Raw genomic sequence first — 20165 nt, 5'->3', positions numbered from 1 at the left:
ACATTTCATATAGATCAGTGGTGGATCACCTGGTGGATCTAGCAAAGCATACCAGCAGCTTTAACTGAGTATTTAAAAAAAAATAAAAATACTGTTGCAGATCCAATAAAAGGTGAAAAAGTACACATTTATTCTCCACGTGAAGTCCAAAACAGATGTGTCCATGCCTCTAGTCAAAAGCGCCAGGGTGAAAAATGTGACCATTTCAAAGTCTCTTATTTATAATATTTTAATACATAAGCTCAAAAAGTTAAGCAGTAAAAGGTAACTGTTTTTATCATTCATGCTGATTTTATGGAACTTGCATGTAACTGGACTGTTAAATTAAAAAAATAAATAAATAAATCAGTTGAATACCCCTGACATGTTGATGTTTGAAAATATAGATCTGCCAACAGATGTGCTCAGAAAGTGAGTTCCCGAGTAAACATGTTTTCTGTTCTTTCCTCCGTGCAAGAAAACATGGCAAAACTCTTAGTAACTGTACACATGTAGTATTCTTTTGTGCATCACCAAAAATAATAAAAAATAAAGATTGTAAAATGAATCTAGAAATCAAGGTCCAACGTGAGCATTCTTTACAGAGAGGCATTTTTCTGTGTTTCATGGAAACCCAGTGTCTACGAAGAGCAAGGAGAAAGGCAGGTGAATGAACAGACTGTTAGAAACAATACACCACTGTCCTCTTTGTCCTCTTCAATGATAAATTTGGTGCAGCGTCTGGTGTGTACGCGAGTGACATTTTTGGTTGTATATTCCGAATAGCCATGGCCTGGTCACATCATCTCTGTTCCCTCTGACCTTCTGCTGTCCCTCACAGTCGCTCTGTGTGTCATCTTTGAAGTGGAAAAAAAACAAAAAAACAACAAGTCTAGAGTTCCTTGATCCAGGCAGATCACGAAAAAGAGAGTGAAAAAAACCCCCAACAACACCTAACCGCAACCAAAGCTCCACCCAATAACACATATCACGGCCCATTTCCAACAGCTCTATCTAATATGATGAAGCATCTGCAGAAAGCACATTCTGTAAACACATTCGCAGAATGTGGCATGCTGGAAACTGAAAAGACAGAGGGTGCTTTGGTTTGCTGCTTGGTTGGCAAATAAGTCTAATCTCTTTATAATGAGAGTAATCTAGTTACGCTCAGTAAATGGTTAGCGTCAGGCTAATTAAATAAGAGCCAAAGCAGGCTTTGTGTTGAAGAGGAGCAGCCCTGCCTAAAGCAGCACCCTGCATCCTGTCAATGCAAACCAGTGCTGAATACAATCAGCATACAATTCAATTTCTGCACCTTGCCATTGCATTTAGAACTAATCATCCACCTGTGAGATGGGGAGTGAGTCTAACTACATGTAGATTCTGCTGGTTATCTGCTTAAAAACTTGATCAATCTGACTCTTTGTAGTTACCATCTCTGGCCTATAGTTAGCTGTGGTGCTCAAACCCCAAAACTCCTAAACTGCATCAAAATACATTGCTTAAGATGATGGGAAACACTCATTCTACTACGAACATAGCCAAAACATTGCTATTGTTTTTAACTTTAATTTACTCAGATGAGCCATATTGAATCCTTAGTAGAGGTGGCGTGTTCCTCATCATCCATCAGAGCTGCATTTTGATGGACCCTCTTCCCATTTCAGAGCATTCCATGTTAGCAGATATAGCTTGTTCTTGTATAGGTGAGAACTATTTAATAGATCATGTGTAGAAACACCGACATAACAATAATAACAAAAATGTATGAGAACCGAGGTGGTGCAGCAGGTGGCATTGATTCCAGCCCCTGGTTTGATCCTGAGCTTAGGATACCGTGTTTCATTTTTATCACTGTGTCCATGTCAGTTTCCTCCCATCTCCCAAAAAACATGCGTTAGCTACTACGGGTGAATGAGTGAGCGAATATATGTACATGGCGCCCTGTTATGGGCTGGTGTCCTGACTAGAATCAAGTCATCACTGAAGATGAATGAATGAATGAATGAATGAAGGATCATATGGTGGTCGAAATATTTCGAAAGGTTTTTGGAGGCAGTCGAGAGAACCATCCATGATCTAAAAGGCCCCAGATCAAAAAAGACTAGAGTTTTTCTACCACTGTAATTACATATGAATGTATGAAGGTAAAACACAGAAAGGTAATTAACATGCAACCTGACCTGAGAAAACAGTAACTGCATCCAAAGAAAGGAAAAGAGTAAAAAACAAGTCAGAACAAGAGCTCAGGGCCAAAACCCATGGGACCCCAATCAGTCTGCAGTCCTTTTATCACGTTTGAAAAATCCCCCTTCTCCTTTCCAACAATGGCCACCCAAACGCCGACTCATAACAGAGAAAGACAAACACAAGGGTTTCCATTTAGCAATAATTACCTCAGTCTCTAATGTGGAGGAAAAGGCATGTGTCGTTACTGTAAGCTTTTCCAGGCTACTTATTTCTCTTTCAGGTTCAACGTTGGATCATTTGGGTCATTTCAAACTAGTACAGTCACCCCTCATTACCCTTAAGACTTAGCATGAGAAAACAAAATGTAGTTCCTGTTTGGTGCAGCAGATTTCAAGTTCTATATCTGCTTTTTTTTTTTGTTTTTTTTTTAAACAAAAGCACTAGATCAAAGATGCTAGAAAGAAATCACTCACAGACTTAAAGAAGAGAAGGAAAAAAAAGAGATGGATAGAGCGAGAGAGAGAGAGATGTGTATAGATTGCAGGCGCCTCCTCAACCACAAGATGGAGCCCCCTGGCTTCTCTCAACCCTTTAGCCAACCAATCAATAAGTTCATCCAGTCACAGGCTGGCACAGTGACTCAGGAGTCCTGGAGTAGGCCAAGTGCCCTGGGAGCTGTAATATTTGCCCACATGTTTACATGCGAGCACATTAACACACAGAAGGCCTGACGAGAGACTGGCAATTATGATGACGGGTATCTGCAGTAGGACTTGGAACTGCTCTCCAAACCGCACACACTGGAGAAAAGCTGGACATGTAAGACTGCCTGTAGCTGACCTCAGCCCAAATACTGCAGATCGTATAGAACAGCTTCTGCGCACACCTTTTTAGCAAAGAAAATGGAAACTTCTAGAAAGGATGGAAATGAGTTACGAATGAAAATACAAAAATACTAACTGGGTCACTAAAATGGTTGATAATTATAGCAGCATTGTATCCAAGAGGCCAGCATTCATATTTGAGTAAAAGTGAAAAGGAAAAAAGAAAAAAAAAAAAACACTTCTTACTGGGAAATTACCAACGTAAACATTATCGTAACCCAGAAATAAAGTTTTAAAGTATCTAATATTATTTGTACTTAAATAGCAAACAAAATTAATGATCAAAAATAGAAAAAGGTGCTGCAGTCTTTTCATTTAGTTTAGAACTTAATTTTAGTTAGAACTGAAGCTACATTTGTACATGGTTTCAAATTAAAATATCATGATGTGACTCAGACTGACTGATCAAATCAGTCTTCCTGAGTGTGTGTGTGTGTGTGTGTGTGTGTGTGTGTGTGTGTGTGTGTGTGTGTGTGTGTGTGTGTGTGTGTGTGTGTGTGTGATTGGCATTCAGGTTGTGTGTTTCTTGACTTTTGTGACAAGTATAACAGAGATGAAAACCACCATGAAGGTAAGTCAGTACACATTAAGTAAAGTGTGATCTGTGATAGATCTGTTAAAAAAGGAAAAAAGGATTTAAAATTAAAAAAAATATATATTATTCATATTTTCATGTTACATGAAATTGATCAGATATTCTCCTGGTGCACTATAGACCACTATAGACCTTATGGGGTTTATTTTATCCATTCATTGCAAATACTTTACTTTTGAACACCAGTAAACAGCCACCTTATTCTGCATATTCTATATTTTTTCTTAAGTCATGAATTTTTATAAAAAATACAGCCTCGATTAGCCCAGTCATAATATATAATATGTTTTCAAGGGCATATCAAGTATATCTGAATGCTCATGTTTTATTTTTCACCTAACTTTCACCTGCCTGACCGTCCTCAGATATACTTCATATGGTTACTATAACAACCAATGTGGACACATGAGTATGTGACTACAGTCTGGACAGACAAATAGGATTTGGTTACTTGTAATTTGTAATGCAGACACTCGGCCAAAAAAAAAAAAAAAAGAAAGAAAAAAGAAAGAAAAAAAAAGGAGATTTAAGGTACAAATCAAATTTGCCTTGCTGTCTGAACCTAGCCTACAATCATTAAAGCATGGAAGAAATAACTCTAACTCTAACAAAATATAAAGAACTAAAGCAATGTGAAATGAAGTTTAATGAAATATTTTCACTTTTTTAACCACTGCATGTTTACATACAATACAGCACTACTGATCTATAACTTGAATTAATTCTAACTGGTGGAACTCTTAAACCCATAAGTCAGATCATTGTTTAATCTTTTGGTCATCAGTTGGGATTTTGATCATTCTATCTTATAATAAGTTCTATAAAAAATATGATGCTACTATTTTGTTACAACAGCCCATAGTTGATCCATATGGCAATGCTATCAAGTCATAGAAACCATATATAAGTGTGGTTCTGGATACTTCTCTTTTTGAGTCGGTTCTGGACTCCCAGAGTGACTGTGGTCTGTGCTCAGCCTCTGCTGGGAAGATATAATAGAATAGCAGTGACAGCAGTGTGAGAGGTGGGGGCACTTCTCATTTCCTCACCAATTTACACACAGACAAAGATGCTGCTGTCTGTCTGCTATCAAGCTGCTGGAAATAAGATATCAGTGGGGGAGAATGCCTTGCTGCTCACCTCCATAAAAGCCTAGAATTAAAATATCCACATCATCAGGGTGGATAGCCATGTAGGACACAGTGTTCTAGCAAGAAGGAAACATCCGCGAGCAGGAGAGTCGGACATTAATATGATATGATATGATATGATGTTGGATTGAAATCTATAGCAGGCATGGCTGGCTCATGCATGTGTTAATTAACTCCTACTGGGGGTCATGGTGGCAACAGGCTGAGAAGGCCAGTCTAGACTTCTCTATTCTCAGTAACAGATTTCAGCTCCTCCTGGGAGATCCTCAGATCTTCCCAAGCCAACTGTGAGATATAATCCCTCCATCAGGTCCTGGGTCTGGATCTGTCCAGTTGGATGTGCTTGATACAGTTCTACCAAGAGCTGACCAATGGGCATCCTTGTAAGGTGCCCAAACCATCTCAACTAGCTCATCTCAATTTGAAGGAGCAATCACTCTATTATAAGGATTTCCAGGATTTTAAGTCCAACAACCCTGCTGAGGAACCTGATTTCTGATGCCGGTACTGATGACCTTTCAGTCACTACTCACAGCTCATGATCATAGGTGAGGTGGCTGGTAAAAAAAACAACAACAAAAAAACAACTCTCCTTTTCCAATGCTTGTGAAGATCCAAAGATGCTCAACTTCTTTTGGGAAAGGTCTCACCTCTCACCTGAAGTGACTATCCTACTCTTTTCCTCGGAGACATCCATGAATACGGCCAAAGAAACGGCAGACTTCTGTGTTGTTACTATTATGGGTGCCACTGAGTGTGGCCTCAGTTGCCTGGCTGTGGTGTGTTAACTGCTTCCTGAGATTAGTGTCAAAACTCAATTTACCCCAGCAACCCCCACCCACCAAATCAAATCAGCAGCCGTGCTGCATGCTGCCATTTCCTGGTAAAGACGAGCTGTGGAGAGCCACACAAAGGCTGCGTGCTTCAATGCTGTGTCAGGAAACTGTGCAATTCCTCCTGAAATCTGCCTTCTCTCAGACCTCAGAGGTGAAGAAATCCAGTCAGCCTCCGTGCTTCACTGTGGGGCATCATTTGGCCTATCATATCTGCATCACTCACTGTCGTGTTACCACCATACTGCTACCCCTTACTCCTGTTCTACCAAAACACACCACATAAACAGCACATTTCCTGCTCAGCCGCCTTGGCTTTTCTTTTTTTGGCAGTCCTCACCTCGTGTCTGTCTGTGCTCTGTCCCTGTCCTATCTGCTTTCTTGCTTTGTTTTCAAAATGTCACTCACAGCACCAATGGTATCTCTTTCCAACTCAATGCATTCCAACAATAACTTCCCATTCCATGTGCCTGATTGAGGAATGTGGAGAAATAAAGGAAGGCTAGGTGCTCTACCCAAAGCCCTCCAGCTGCTAAACATATAAACCAAGAGTCATTACACAGCAGCAGAACCCAAGCCTCTTTAGCAATGATGAAATATAGGCCTCAGTGATCTGGATATCCCTTGTGCTTTGGCGTGAGCAACTCTTATATACGTGATGGTGGTGGTGGAACTGACAACTTGACAAATTAATTGCCATTACTGGCAGAGTTAAGAATCGGTTCACTATGCCTTGCAGATTCAAGACTGGGCTCTACAAGATTTATATTGAAATAATGTTTATAATATTAGATTAAATATTACGTAATAAACCCTGCAAGCTCCATGGTCTGTAATGTACCAGGAGAAACTCTGACCAGTTTCAAATGACCTTCCATTTAAAAGACCCCATATGTCTTGGCCATATTTACATCAGATTAAAACATTTCTTCTAGAGTTACAGTTAGCATCAACATCTCATTTCATTGGTATTTTTAAAATATGTTCTTTTGCTTACATTTTCTCTTCTGGATATGTCTGTCTTGCTTGAAAATATCACTTTTCCTTTAGATACCTTCTAATCTTAGAATTAATCACCTTATTTTGCAAACATGCTGTCTCTGTAATCTGATTTACAACCCTATTTTCCCTACTGCAATTGATTGTCATTGTTATTTTTCATATTTTTTTTAAAATATGTAACTCAGTGACGCGTATTCGATTTCACTTAAACCCTGCGTTTCAGGCTCTGAAATTTCACACATTGTGGTTTTGTGTGAGTCTCTGTGTATATAGTGGTATCATTAGTCAAACATTAAGGCTGATACCCTCCTTTTCAAAGCAGAACGTTCTGTGGACGGCAAGCTGTACCTCTACGGGGGATGTGATCTCACTGATTACGCAATCATTAAACATGGCTGATTAATTGGGGTGCACTGATGAGGTCCCGTATTTAAATAAACATCAACATCCTTTCCAGAGCTAAAGAAATGGCCCCCTGGAGAGCTTGCAAACAGCCTGTCTGATGGGGGAGGTGGTGGTTTGGTAAAGCAAAGCTGATTTATTCCAGTAAGTAATAAGTCAGTGATTTTAACACTTTGGCCCTGCTTTAAAAAAAATGACCTGTGACCTGGCTGGGTGTAGCTATGGTGTGTTTGCAGTGTAGGGAAACACCACTGGACTGGAATCACTGGAATCACGTATGTAGATCAAGGGAAGAACAACAGCTGCCGCTGGTGTGGAAAACCTGCTAAATGGCTTGTCTTCCCTCGTTAACACCAAGACCTGGACTGAAATCGGCTTCAGCTGTGGTGTGGCACTGCTGAGCATTTTTTTTTTACGTGCCGGATCATAAATCAGGCTCGTTCATGCCGGCTGCAGGTCCTCAGGCCACATTTAAACCTTCCTGAGACCCCATTAGCTCTCACATATTGCAGTTTCGGGGGATAGGGGGCTCAGAATGTCCCCAGCCACGCCCACCAGTGTGAGTTAAAGCAGTGTTGCCCTCTGTTCTAAACAAAAAAGACTTTCTTTTACCACAGGTCCAGGTACTTGAAGGACATCTGGTCTTGCTGTAGGTGCAGTTGCCGGTGGGGGTTGTGCTGCGCTCTGACCAGGGCATGAAAAAGGTTTTATATATGTTTTCTCACGGTGAGCAAATATAAGAATTAAGTTAATCATAGCCTCAGGGTCACACTTTCTACAGAGTAGGAGAGTGCTAGTGATTACACCGCTCAGGGAGCTGCTCATAGAATAGACTCCAGAGAAAAGCTGTTGCATTTGAATAATGAGCCCATGGTGGGAGGGTAATTTGTGTGTATAAATAACGAGAAAAACGCAAGGAGTGTTTGTATACATACGTAATTAATGAAAGGGCACAGAGAGAGTGTGTTTGACTATGTGGAGGGCATATGGCATGGCATGAGCAATTTGCACACGATAACAGTGTCCCAGTCTATATTACAAGGCCAACTTTAGAGGATAATGAACACTTCATGTCTGCCCATAGAGAATAAGTATAAATATATAAACATCCATGATTTACAACGTGCCTCATAAGCCAATCGGCACTCGAGCAGATGGAGCCCATGACTGTTGGGTCTCAGGCTAGTTGAAAGTCAAGGTGATTTGCGATCAGAATAGCTGGAATATCTTCTACTGGCCTGTGGTGGTTCACACTCACCTGCCAGCCACATTAGCCAATAAAGACGAGTAATGCTGCAAAAATGTGTTGAATGATCTTAATCGGTAAGTATTTATAACTACAAATTTAGATGCTGGAGAAAATGTGCATTTTCCTGAAGCTTATGAACAAAGCGAAAATCTTGTTGTTGCTTCTGTTTGTTGGTTGACTGCTACTGCACTTTTTCATTGTATAATACTCAGCTACATTACAACGGCAGAGACAATAATTACAAAAAAGGATTTCGCTCAACATTGAAATCTATCTATGCTGAGCTCAACGAGCATCGTGCATCCTCACTTACTCCTACTACTGTTTTTAATTGCATGTAAATGGAAAATTTGACCTTTAACACATTTCTCCTGTCTGCTATGCCAAGTTTAGCCTTAGCTATTTGCTTTCACACTTTTTGAATTCAGTCTCTACATTCAAAACCAACATCCCTTCAAGAGTTGTCCTAAATTTATATATAGATCTGGAGACACGGTCCCCTATCATTTCTCTGATGTTCCTTGAGGCCCATTGACTCGTTTCCACTGTAGTGCCTCCAAGGATCTCTATGCCATGCAAGATGGCTTTGGAGAGTTTTTTTTTTTTTTTTTTTTTAAACAAAGTTGTTAAATTGTCTTTCCGTTTTGCTTAAGGCAGATTTCATCCCATTCTACATATCTTTACACATGCTTTAGGGGCAACATGCACACATTCACACATGTAGACACACCTGACCACTGCAGTTAACCTCACAAGGAGAAAGTCACCTGTAAACATCATATCTGTCACACATTTCTGAGGTAACATGTGGGGCTTGTGGTACAAGCAGGAAAGTAAGGTCTCATATTTTCCTGCTTTTTCATCAAACATGATTCTACTAACCAAGGGGACCTCACCACATTGTTTACATGTGCGGATTACACCCTCCACAGTGCTACTGTTCTCCATTAGTGAGAAGTAGCTCACATATAACAGCACCAATATATATATAACAGTGCCAACTGAGAAAACTCCATTCACTGATACAAATCCACTGCATAATACCTGCATAGTAATATAACTCTATTGGCCATGCATAAAAATTCCTTCCGATTTATGGACAGTGCCCTCCACAATTATTGGCACCTTCATGAAAATGAGCAAAAATGTATATATATATTAAAAGAATAATGTGCCGTAAATGATTTTGAGTATAACTCTGTATAGTTTGATTTAAACATGCAAATTTGTCTACAAAAGAAAATGATCAGCAGCCTTATAATTATTTTGTGATGGTTTTTATGACCAACTAAAAACCGTTGGAGTAAGGTTCAGAAATATTGTGTAACACCATTTATTGGCATAAAAAAACTTCCAACTTGGAAGGTGGAGTGAAAATGACAAGTAGTAGGCTATTCAGTTCAAAGCACCATAACTGCTTGAGTTTTAATGAAGGTAAGATTTTATTTGCATTTTTATTGCACTGTTATGTTCGTAGTTATCCAGGTCCATCTGTTAGGGTGCATCAGCCATAGCCTTTTGATAAGCTGTATTGCAATTTTGCCAAGATTTGACCTTGCATATGCATGGTTTAGGCCGAATTTGTTTATTTGGTTGAAACCCTGGATATTTGTTTCAGGGTGAGTGTTACAATTCAGCCACCTCCTGAGAAAGGAATGCCCCCTTGGCAAGGTTGATCTGCCAGTTTTTACACATCTTGTACTCACTGAATAGATTTTATGAGAGAACTCCAGGACTCTAAAACCATGTGAATAACATTCTTCTCATAACCTTCCTGCATGAGCAATGATAGCTTCAGCCCACACAGCAGTACTGGGTAAACGCTTGAATCATACAGCCACATCGGTGACAAAACATAATTACAACCAAGCTTTCACATAAAAGAATGCAGACTTGTAAATCAAGCACTGTCATTAAAGACGTATTGGAACTTATTGGAACTTTCATCGCATCCCAGTACTGCATAGTATACAGCCTCATGCAGCATGCGGCCGCCCGGATTTCATCTCAAAAAACTTTGGATTAAACACACAATCACAGATGAAATCAGGAAGCTTGGATTAGACTGGCATTATCTGGCTGGTTGATTCCTTCCTTTGTACTTCCTTCACACCACTGAATTTGTTAAGAATCCTTTCCAGTAAGTTAAGTGTGGCAGATCTGAAACAGATACTGCAACCTTGAGATCTCTCTCTCTTTGCGTTCTTGCCCAAAGCATCACAAGACTACCACATAAGACAATCTGTTTTGAGTTTGAGGGTCTCATGTGTTTGGCCATTCAGTTGAGGAAATGCAAAGCAGCTGATGCTTATAAATAAAGAACAACCCTTTGCCATGTTATATTTCATTATAGAGCCTCTCGCGTTCTTTTGAGTCTCTCTTTCTCGTCTCATATTTAATAAATGAGCATAAATAGGAGCGTTTTTTTGCAAACCCAGAGTGCATTAGGCTCTCGTATGGAGCTAGTAATTGGACTGCTACAATAAACTTGTGGGAATGAAAGGTTTTTTGTAGCCAATATTTTAAAAAAGCAGTGTGTTTAACCTGGGGTATTTGGGGCCTTCCACTTGTTTAATTCAAGCTCTGTTGGATAGCGGGACCAAAAGCGTCATTTCTAAAACCGCTTTTTGGAATGCTGATTAAACACACAGGAATCATCCATTGCTTAATGTGCAGACGTCCATTGATGTGGTAAAGCGAGATCGTTTTCCTTCTGCGGGAGGTGACAGTAATACCCCAGGCTGCACAAACAGAGATGGTTACTATTAAGAGTTACAAGAATCATAACATTCCAAAGAGCAATAATACCCAAATGACTGTTGTTGTCCCATGTTCAACTGGACATATTTATAGCCAATTACAGACAAGCACTCTAATAAATCTATGAGGTAAGCGTAGGAAATGACACGTTTCTTCGTCTGGCCTAGGACTGCCGCGGCTCTAGTAATGAAGTCTCCACGTGATGCTCGATTAATACAGGCTGTCGTCCATGTGCTACTAATCGCCTTTGCGCAAAAAAAAAAAAAAACCTTGTGGAAACAATAGGTGCCATTCAAAAAGCATTATTTTGAGCTTACACACTGCAACCATTGCCAGCGCTTTCATCTTGTGTTGATGAACACGGGTGTACATGGTGACTGATGCTGAGGTGTAGTTTGAAACCAGCAGCTCGTTTCAAGATGTGTACATGGGCTGCACCGCTTTCAGGGTGCGATCTCATTGGCTCAAATGCTCCTGACACTCCTAATATGTTAAAGAGTACTCTGCCAGGGAATCGCATCAGTAATGGACTCAGGACTGGCACTGTGCCTCAAACACTCAGCAATAATCTCTAGGTACAGGCTTCTCTGATCCTCACAAGCTGCTCCTACAACTCTTTCAAAGATGGGGGTTGGGGTTGCGCTGAGGGCGTTTTAATAGTTTCCACCAGCCCTCTTCCCAAACAACACGCCTTAACATGAAGACCTGATCAACCTATTCATTATGCTATCAGCTCGCCTCATGAGGCTTCCATTATCAGAGGCCGGACCTGCAACACAGACATGACCCAGAGCCCCACCGAGAGCTGTGAATCACATCATCTGGAAGGCTTGCGTTCCAACTCCCTCCTTCTTGTCCTTTTTTCTCACATGGCTACAGTTTAAAGTTGGACAGAACTTAATAGAACCGGCAAGGTGCATCTTTCCTGATGAACCCCATAACTCAAACCATTATAAACCTGTTAGTTCCTTTTTTTCTTGTCTGTCACACCTTGATCTTCGACACACATTTAACCCGCGATAAACAGATTCCGCATGAGTTTTCGACAAAGTCAACCTTTGTGGGGTGCTTTTAGCTGAAAGCACATGGCTGAATACAATCAGTAACTCAAACAAATGTGTATAAGCTAGAAAAAACTGAATATTAAAAACACGCATCAACAGTGATCCAAAATGACACTGCTGATGTCATCCTAATTCGCAACCACACCACATGACATGTTGATAAGACATCATTTGCGCACATTTGCTGATGTGTATGCTTTCAGCTTTGGAATGGACACAGTGACAGAGGTGATGCAGAATGTCTGCTGTAATCTGATAAATCCTGATGCTGAATAAGGGAATGAGGATTGACAAGACATGGTGCAAGACGAATAATGACAACAGGAGAGAAATCCGATGACTGGAGATTGAGTGAGTGGCAAATATTAAATGAAGACGACTACAGATATTTTAAATAAATAAATCATCCACATTCTCACAAGAGTAAATCAGGTTGGATTCAATTGAAATAAGGCTATTATTGAGCTATGAATTCATTTCTGAAGGACACCCAGAGGGGAAATTTTATTCTTATAAGTGTCTGTTAGGGATGTTAAACGTCTGTTAGGGATGTTAAGCTTCATTAACATTTTCATTATTAAGTATCCGAAGCTACTTCATAGAGAAATGCTTGAAAGTCCCTGTGTGTGTGTGTGTGTGTGTGTGTGTGTGTGTGTGTGTGTGTGTGTGTGTGTGTGTGTGTGTGTGTGTGTGTGTGAGAGAGAGAGAATGAGAATGGAAGCAATCCAGCAGAGTGATACAGTCTGCACGCTACACACTATCTTCCCTGAAATCGATGTGTGGTCAATCTGTGTAGCACATGTGAGAAAGTGAACGTGGCCAAATAAGACACTCACACCCATCTGCACTATGATGACTGAGGGAGAAACACATTGACAGACAAATTAATCAGACACTCTACTGTTACTTTTCACACTAAGGTCCATGCCGATAAGACTTAATACAACAACATGATCACCATCTACCCCACTGCCTTATTGCTATCTACACGTCTTACTCTGTGTCTGTGTGTATGTCGTTCTAAAGCCTATACCCATTTTGACAGCTAGAAACAACAGTAAATCAGGTCAAGAGTAAAAGAGTCACATTCACAGTCACATAACTGTATGCGCTCTGTTTTGGTGTGAGCATGCATGCAAGAAGAGATGCGTTGGATTCTCTCCTTGTGGTGCCATGTTGATTAAGCCAAAACCAGAGGATTAATTCTCTTAATTCCTCACTGAAAAGACAGTCTCCTCCAAAAGACCTTCTGTCTTGGCTACAGATCATTTTCACTGACGTCTTACCTCCGCAGCCAATCCGGGTTTGGTTTGGAAGCTGCTCAAGTGTACAGTAGACTTGGAGTTCGATTCTGTTCACTAAGTACATAATGGTTCAGTTGCCATTCTTGAGAGTCCTTATATAAATCCGGGTATCCTAACACATGGTTACATCAATTCAATAAAATGCATGAATATGTTTTTTTTTTAGTCTTAAGTCTATGCATGTCTAGATTGAGCTTGCAATGTAGGCTTATTATTTTTATGCACTACATTTCATAAACCCAAGCCTCAAAACCATTAAAACGTTGATTTTTTTTTCTGTGATCTAGGCAACCCAGCTGACCAACATTTGATCAGGAGTTCTCACATTTCATAGGCACTAAATCGCTGGGCTTATTCGAAAGTCCTCGTATGTATTAAAATTGTCTGCCAGCGCTTTCATCATGAGAGCTACACTGATTGGAAATAAAGTTGTGTCATAATGTTTCAATCTTTTTTCTTTTAAAGCTTAATGTCAGTCATATTATCAGTTCCAATGAAACGTTTCCTTGTTATAGCAACCAGGAAGGCAGACTACTAATAAGACAGTTTTTGTATATGATGGGGTGGCATAAACACTCTGATTATGACTTCCTTGTCTTTTCCACTCTGTCAATTACGAACCTGTTTGTGTTTTCTTTTTTGCAGGGAAAACATTATATTCACAGATAAATGAAGCATGACAAGATGTGATTAAAATGGTTGCATGCTAACAGGCTGCCGTGCTGTCCCTGCAAGGCTGTGAGGCTCTTTCATGGCTATACTCACTTTCTCTCTCTCTTTCTCCTCCCAGGCAGATATAATGAAAGCCTGTGCCAGAGAAACACTAGGTTCATTTTCAGAGGCTTTCCAGGCCAATGGAAATCGAGCCATTCGGCCATGTCTCATTAGGAACGAGATTAAAGTCAGTGGGTCGCCAATGAGCGAGATGATTTGTGCTGTGAGGTGCCTTGTGTCTGTGTACAAACATATATGTTTGAGTCTATGGCTCATATAAACATCTGAATACAGCACAATGTCCACTATGTTTATGCCACAGGTCAGATTTCACTGGGGACCACAGACAAGCCAGAACACCTTAACTGATTTAACCCAGCACACAAACCCACCTCGATGATTGGGTAGGAGTTCACCTTTGCCCTCAAGCTGCACATTACCCAAATCACAGGCTGTGACACTGGGTCGATTATTTTATGGTGCAGAACAAGCTAAGAAAAACATGAGAGGGGAAAGTGGTCCAGCCTGACAGCAGTCATCTACAGCAATCTGAACATGAAGCCATTATTGTACAGCCTATGAATCCTTTCAACACCTCCATGGTGTGGTTCAAACCTGTCTTCCCACGGCTGCCTCATTGTCCAGATCTCCTCACTCCATCAATCACCTTGTCAGTCTGTCCTAGTGCTGCAAAGCTGCTGAAGTTAAAATAGCCTCTCTCTCCAAATGATGAGTAATCTGGCCTGGACACAGACCTGAGAGTGTGAGGTGCCAATCCAAATAGCACTGAGAGATTTTTAACTGGAAATTGAAATAAATAAGCAAGAGCTCTCTTGATCTCCATGACTAGTGGGATTGACAAAGGAACATTAATGTCTTGCCAGTACCGCCTTGTTGTAAGCTGTTGGGAACTTTCCGGATGGTGGGTGTAACAGCCTGGTAGAACACTCAGGTGCTGGGGTTGTGTGAGTGGGTGTGGGTTTTCCTCCACTGCGCTGGGTGAAAGATTTACAACCTAGATTCTAAGATGTCCATGTGAGATGCTGCCAAAGGGCTTCTGAGGAACATGGTGTCTCTCTAGTGACCTCTGTGCTAGTGACCTCTGTGTGAGGTCACAACAGCAGTGTCAGGTTTGCGATATGGATGTTGAATGAGAAAAAGCCTCTTCCAGTGGCACCATTTCCACCGGCCAGAGGAAAGAGCTCCTGCTATTACTAACGAGCTGCGGGCTGTGCATATCTTAAAGACTGAAAGCGTGAAGAAGAGAAAGAGAAAGATACACAGAATGCAACCTCATTTATTGAAACACCTCTACTGATCAGAAGATATCTGTTGGCTGGACCTCTGCAAAGCCACTTGACCCAGCCCCCCTGAGTCCCCACTCCTGTCATTTAGCTTAGTCCTGAGACTGCACACTCCCACAGTAATGTGTAAAGCAATAAACTAAAAGCTGCCATGAGCAGTGATGAATGGCACCATCCAAGAACTGTACAGCATTCTGTGGAGCAGCGTCCCCAGTGGATGTGACTTTGGTAAATGATGGCAATCGTACATAAAGCCCTGACTATTCGTTTTCTTCCTGACACATTAAAAGGGCAGAAAGGAGCTTGGCAGGAGAATTGAAAGGGCATACCCTCAGCCATTTTCTTAAATTTCATGTGGGGATGTTTAGGAAGACAGAGAAAGTGAGAGGTAAGACAGAAGGCATTTGAGCTGGAGAGGTTCCAAAAGATACTATCAGTGCCTGCGCCAAAAACAAAACATCCAGCATGACAAAATTAGACAAGGCATAAAGAACACAAAGGCATGCTTCAACATTCAATTCCAGCCCTCATTTTGCTCCTCCTTGAAAATGTGTCAAGGTATTTACATTCCAAGAAGCTAATAGGCTGTACTGGGGTTGGTTGTGCAAAAGATGGTGGCGCCTTGCTCCCTGCCTATAGGGTACATAGTCTGGACCCAGAATCATCTCCAGCCTGATTCTATTCATTCTCCACAGTTACTCTGTTGTCTTAATAGATAGTGAAAGCTGGTCTGACTGAGTGAAAATAAGGCAATGGGGTTAGTGTGGCATGAAGACATCTCTGATCCTAACCTGTAAGCACGCCAAGCATCCAGAAATAAATAGTAGAGATAAGTGCTATAAATCAGGGTGTGAAACCAAGGAAAGGAGACACACCTGAATGGGCACCGTATATGTGTGTTAATCCAGACCCTGTCATTTAGTCAGGGAAAGTGCATTAGCATAATGAGTTCTGCTAATGGCGTTAAGGCATGCTTTGGACAGGACAGGAATTCCTGGATTAACGGTTAAAGGGCCAAGCCAGAAACAATCTGGCTTTGCCTTCTGCTGAGAAGAGGAAACCCACGAAAAATGACATGCTTCCCTTAGGCTTTATTAACACACACACAAGCTCATAAGAGTCCCGACCTCGTGGTTGCACACAAAGTGATATCTGGGCAAGAAGAGCTGTTTTCTTTTTGGCTTGGACCCTCTAGGAAGAGACACCAGCATGGATCTCTAATAAGAAACAGGGATGTGGATTTATCGGCAGCGTCAAAGGGGCTGGAAGATTTAGGGGTTCTGCCTCGAACAAAACCTAATTAAATCCAATCATCAATTGGTCGCTGCTCCGAACAAATGAGTCGGACTCACGAACCTGCCTTAATGCAGACACTTCTTCATCTGCCAAAGCTCGGCCAGTTATCCCAGCCTTTCCGTGCCGTCCATGTCAGTAGTCAAGGCAACAGCTCTGCAAGGCACAGCTGCTCGATGGAACACTCATAAACACATCCTCTGACCTGTTTCCCTCATTGTTTGATGTTTGCAGTATAACACCCAGCTGGTGTGCTTAAGTTGCGTAAAAGCTCTCTCTCTGCTATACTTAATTAAAATCAAAGTGAAAGAGGTTCGAAGGTTCAAGTACTGAAAAGGTGAGTGGGGAACGTTGTTCACTTTAAATGCAAACCTTTTGATTTGCTCTCAGCCAATTATAGTCTATGTTGTGTCTGTCAGTAAATTCCAGCACATGGAGCTACTGAGTCTAATTTCACCAAATTAATCTCTGATGCTGCCTTTCTGTAAGGTGGAACCGAATACCTTATAGGAATAAATTGTTCCATCAGCCACAGGGCAAGTGCACCTTGGTCAAACACTGTACCGTATTATGAACCCAGGATCAGAGTCACAATGGATTCAAAGTGTATCCTGGGGAAACTGGGTACAAGGCAGGAATACAACCTGGATGGGACAGATCATCACGGGGCATTACACATACTCATTCCCACCTCGGGGAAATTTAGGAGATATGTGGTTGTGAAGCACCAATAGTACCTGCTGCTGTGCCATCAGGAATGCTAATTGCGATGCAGAGCAGATGCTAACACTCATTTCTGACTGTTTTCCACTGTTCTGGGCTCAGAAGCTTTATGAAAACCTATCACAGCCCAAAAACTTGTATATTAACAGAGCAGGCTGTAAGGCATGTTCATTTAGGCTGGCCATTCCAAACACCTGGAGGCAGCACTGGAGGCAGCACATCTCCTCACGGCATCTCCTCAAGGCCCTCTTACATGTGGTTTGAAAAAGACTTTTTATGGGAAAAGGTTTGGACAATTGTTTGTGTCTTTTGTCTGTTAAACAACATAGTCCCACTAACTATTAGGGATGCAACACTTACTGCTTTAATAAAAGACAATAACTATCTGAGCAAAGCTATTGATCTTTTCAACATCTAGATCAAGTTAACATTTGCCAAATGAAGACTAGCACAGGGCTATTACAGAGCCTGTACTGCAACACTACCAGAATACAAGATGAGAAAAGGTGCGTGACTTTTACTGGATGGGTCCTAAAGCCACATGGGCTGCATCTCTACACTTAGCCTGCAAATTCCCAGAAGATCTTGATTGCTTGCAACAGCGAATTTGTGTGGATTTATTCATGCTACAAACTCTTACAGTGGATTGCCTGCTAACTCAAGCTGACATGCACCTACAACAATTAAGATGCACAGAACTGTTTCATCTTTGATTCAGACCACTTGTCTGAGCAGAACTGGAGCAAAGCTGGTCTGCTGGGCCAACTGATTTGTCTGTTACCTCTAAAGGCCAGAGAGTGTTATGGACATAGCGGATCAGTAGAGGTTCTGTCCTGTTTAATAATTGGTTCTCCATCTGCCTCCAGCCAATTTCCCATTGACTTAAGCATTATGATTAATATCCAGTACCTAAAAGGGATACATGGCATTCTACTAAGGGCAGAGTGGAAAACTGCATTATGCACAGAGCCCAAGATTTGATAATGAGATACAGCAGGAGAGCGGAGAAAGATTTTTCTTTAAAGCTTTAGAACAAAAACTGAAAAAGATATTAGTGGAACTGATAAAGTTTCTGAAGGAAATGCGGTATTGATATAAAACAGCACGGCATAGTATATCTTTTTTTATTGGTATGGAAAAATCACAAGACGCTTACAACCTACTTTTTACAGTCTCCTTTTTTATTTCTGTATAATAAACAATGCACAACCATGTACATTTTTTGTCTGTATAAAATGAAATACATTAAAAATAGCTACGTTTAATATTGTAAACAACATGTACTACAAGTTCACAATATCTTAATTACATTTTGAAATTCTCTAAATAGATTTTTGCTTGAAAAAACAATGTGTCTGACCTGGGGGCTTTGAAATTAATTGACTGAAACATAACGAGTGCAGAAATAGAGCTCCAAAGTCAGCTAAACTGCACGGTTTCCACGGCCTCTTTCTCGAGCACTGTTGATCACAGGGGTGCAGGGATGGGGTTGTTTGAACGCTACTGAAGTTCTGAAGTACTGTTATAATGTGGTCATGTAACCATGCAACGTATATCGCGTGTTGGTTGTTGCAATCCAGAGTTATCTGGCTTTTTGGTCCCTTCACAAGTGCACATGTTCTTGCAGACGTTCCATAAAAGAATGTGATCACATGACCAGCATTCTCTCTATATATTTGTACTCTATGGGTTGTGCAGATTGGGACATCTTGTGTTCAAACAGTGCAATTGCATTAATTGATAATTAATAGAATGCTTATATCGCACATTTCCACAATGCACATCATCAGATTTTTGCATCGTGATGCGTCGTGTCATAATAATGATTGACTCAAATGAGCCTCTTCTGAATCTGGGCTGTGAGGCTCTTGATTTGGAAACTGGGTCTGTATGGCATTATGAATGTAGATTTAACCAACCCTTGGCTGCACAACAAAACACATTTGTTTAATTAAGCACCATGCTGTTAGTGCTCAGCACTATTTTCCATCTTTAAAACCACTCTCAGGGCTTTGCTTTAAACTTACACAGGGAGTCCTCTCATTCTTTAGCAACCAAGAAAAAACAAAAAACAATGCAGAATTCCCTGCTGCAATAATCTCAGCTCCTTGTTTAATATAAAGGTATGAAAATACGCAAAACCAGAGGGTCGTGGCAACATATATTATGTTGTGCACAGATCCTACTTCTACCAGAGCATACTGAATGAATGTAAATTTCCCCCATTTTAACTGAGACATCCAATTCTGATCTGCTCAGCTCGGCGCTGCTCTCTTTGCCAGATGTGCTCCCTGCGCCTCGTGTCTTAGTGCCCTGGTGGCCTTGACAGGCAGGATGAAAATGTTTGAAGCCGCCTGTTTCTCATCAGTTCTGCTGCCTCTGAGGAGCCTCTCATTTCGACCTGTCCGACACCTTTCCTCTAGTCTACGTCCCACATGCCGCCAGTGGAGCCAGAGGGGGTTAGTGGAGGAAGCTGATAATGTCATCATCCACAAAGATACTTCCATGAAATAGTACAAAATGCCACATCAACCCTCAGACTTTTCATCCGGTTTACCCCATAATATCATATGGATAAACAAACTGGTCTAACGTTCTCAAAAGCATGAATGCCTGAATATTTGTACATTTTCCAAATAGAACTGCAGTCTGTACTTGGATGCAATGGTATTCAGTGTCAGGTTAGTGCGGTCAGTGGCCAATGCTGCAAAAGAAACT

The 20165-nt window shown here is 41.1% G+C and overlaps 1 protein-coding gene across 1 annotated transcript in view; it reads right to left on the bottom strand.

The window, feature by feature from the left end:
* Positions 1-20165, bottom strand: part of slit3 (slit homolog 3 (Drosophila)) — a 181967-nt gene that overhangs the window by 101261 nt on the left and 60541 nt on the right. The gene's annotated exons all lie outside the window — the stretch shown is intronic.

The sequence above is a fragment of the Ictalurus punctatus genome, chromosome 8 (assembly GCF_001660625.3).
Source record: "Ictalurus punctatus breed USDA103 chromosome 8, Coco_2.0, whole genome shotgun sequence".
Taxonomy (NCBI): Eukaryota; Metazoa; Chordata; class Actinopteri; order Siluriformes; family Ictaluridae; genus Ictalurus; species Ictalurus punctatus.
This window is presented reverse-complemented; position numbering and strand designations above follow the sequence as displayed.